Source organism: Chrysochloris asiatica, unplaced genomic scaffold (assembly GCF_000296735.1).
Source record: "Chrysochloris asiatica unplaced genomic scaffold, ChrAsi1.0 scaffold00062, whole genome shotgun sequence".
NCBI classification, from domain to species: Eukaryota; Metazoa; Chordata; class Mammalia; order Afrosoricida; family Chrysochloridae; genus Chrysochloris; species Chrysochloris asiatica.
The window spans coordinates 3,686,812-3,689,258 of NW_006408580.1; the positions used below are offsets into that span (position 1 = coordinate 3,686,812).

The 2,447-nt window shown below is 33.8% G+C and overlaps 1 pseudogene; it reads left to right on the top strand.

Annotated features, from left to right (window-relative positions):
- The first annotated feature begins 484 nt into the window (after positions 1–484).
- Positions 485–1,241, top strand: LOC102834447 (annotated as a pseudogene).
- The last annotated feature ends 1,206 nt before the right edge of the window (positions 1,242–2,447 follow it).

Genomic DNA, 2,447 nt, shown 5'->3' on the forward strand with positions numbered 1-2,447 from the left:
CACAAATAACACGCATTAGAAACCACATGGGCGATGTCACAACAGAACCAAAGGAAATCAAAAGGATAATAACAGAATACTATGAAGAGTTATACTCCAACAAATTTGAAAACTTAGAAGAAATTGATACATTTTTAGATAAACACAACATACTTAAACTTATACACAGTGAAGTAGAAAATCTGAACAGATTCATAACAAAAGAAGAAATTGATCAGGTCATCAAGACTCCCAACCAAAAGAAGTCCAGGCCCAGATGGCTGGTGAGTTCTACCAAACATTCAGGGAAACGCTGTCACAATTCTACTCAAATTATTTCAGGAGATAGAGGAAGATGGAAAATTTCCCAGTAAATTTTATGAAGCTAGGAGGTTTTCTGGGGTCAATAATGATGGGGTTCGCTGCATCCCCCTCCACCACTATCTCTCCGCTAACTCTATCCGGTTCTGCTTGCCGGAGAAGCTGAACAGGTATTCCATTAGAAATGAGTTGCACAATTGAGAAGGCACTTGCTGATGCCAAACCTCTAGTTGAAAGACTGAGAGATCATGATGATGCAGTAGAATCTCTCATTGAACAAACCACAGCTCTCAATAAGCAAGTAGAAGCAATGAAGCAGTACCAGGAAGAAATTAAAGAACTTAATGAAGTTTCAAGACACCGATTATGGTCCACATTAGTTATGGGACTCCAGCAAGAAAACAGATAAATCAGAGAATTACAACAAGAGAACAAAGAATTATGTACATCCTTGGAAGAACTGCTTTGGAACTTATAATGAGCAAATACAGAGAACAAATGTTTAGACTACTAATGGCAAGCAAATAAAGATGATCTAGGTATAATAGTGAAGCTTAAAGAGCAGCACTCCAAGATTGACATGGATTATTATTAACATCGCCGAAGGATTCTTGCTTGATATATCTTGACCCATCCTTGAAGCACCTAAACATGGACTGGAGTGGAGGCACTTGGAAGCAAATCAGAATGAATTACAAGCACATGTTAGCCAAATAACCGAAATGGCAGCAGTAATGAGGAAAGCCATTGAAATTGATGAGCAACAGGGTTGCAAGGAACAAGAATGAATATTTCAACTTGAACAAGAAAACAAAGGTATGAGAGAAATCCTTCAAATAACTCGAGAATCATTTTTGAACCTTTGGAAAGATGATACATTGGAAAGTACGTCTTTGTCAGCATTAGTGACCAATAGTGACCTGAGTCTAAGGAAGAGCTGAAGAGCTTCTAAGCATGTGAGCTTCTTGCATTGGCTCCAAACAGTCACTGTGACTGGCCCACTAAATGTATGATTGAATAACAGAAAAATCAATCTCAATCAAGCTTTTATATATTATATGTATATACACAATACAATATACAGTATGCTGGTAATGACTTTTTAAAGGGATAACAAAAAAATACATTATTTAAATGGTCATTGACTTAATTCCAAAACATAATTGAAAGGCAGACATTAAGCCGTTTTTAAATGGTGACTGATGAAGGGTTTCACAGTAACTGCTGAATATAAAGAGAGCTATCAGCAGTACTCTTGGCTAGTTCTGGATGGTATTTTGGTAAATTTGAATATTTCTAGTTAGTGTTTAGGGATTAATAGAATTACCCCATTTTTAAAATACAAATTATGCTATGGCTTTGTGAATGAAGCTTCTCATAGTAAGTTTTATCCTTCCTGTTTGGTGTCAGAGTTAACAAATGGCTTATGAACTGGGTAAGACTTCAGCTTTTAAAGGCTTTAAGAAAGTTTTGTACTCAGCATAAATAAACAGGTGATTTACTTTTAGCTAATTTACCCTAATTGATACTTAGCTAACAAGTTTTCATATCTTGCTAAGTGTATGAAATATTTCAGGAATGAAAGTGTAGGAATATTACTTTCTAAGAAAGATCTTTTGAGAGACATATTTAGTAGGTTAAACTACTCCTCTGAAAATTTTGGTTCTAAGTCATTAGTGAAGATGAGATTTTTATCTTCTTTGGTTAATGTTTAAGGACATTATGTAGCTCATTCAGCTAACAGTGGAAATGCGTGATATGTAACACACGAAGTATGGTAATTTCAAAGTAAATTGGGAATTTCCCTGGCCTTTACTGTTTGTTAAATAATTGCTTTTTAATACAAGCAGTGAAAAGTACATTTTAATTTCAAGAAACTATTTGGTCTCATACAAACTTTAGCCAAAAAGGGGTGAAAATCTATGGACTAAAGAAGTATATTTTGTGATTTTACGAAATATCAAATATCTAGTACATAAAAAAAATTAAAAGGCCACCAAATAAAGAAATGTGTTTACTATTAACTGAAACCTAAAATTTTCTTATTTTGTAATTATAGACTATGACAAGTAAACTTTAACATATTTATATTAAATACTAAAATTAGCAGATAGAAAATGCTATCTTTAAATGTATATTTTAAACTA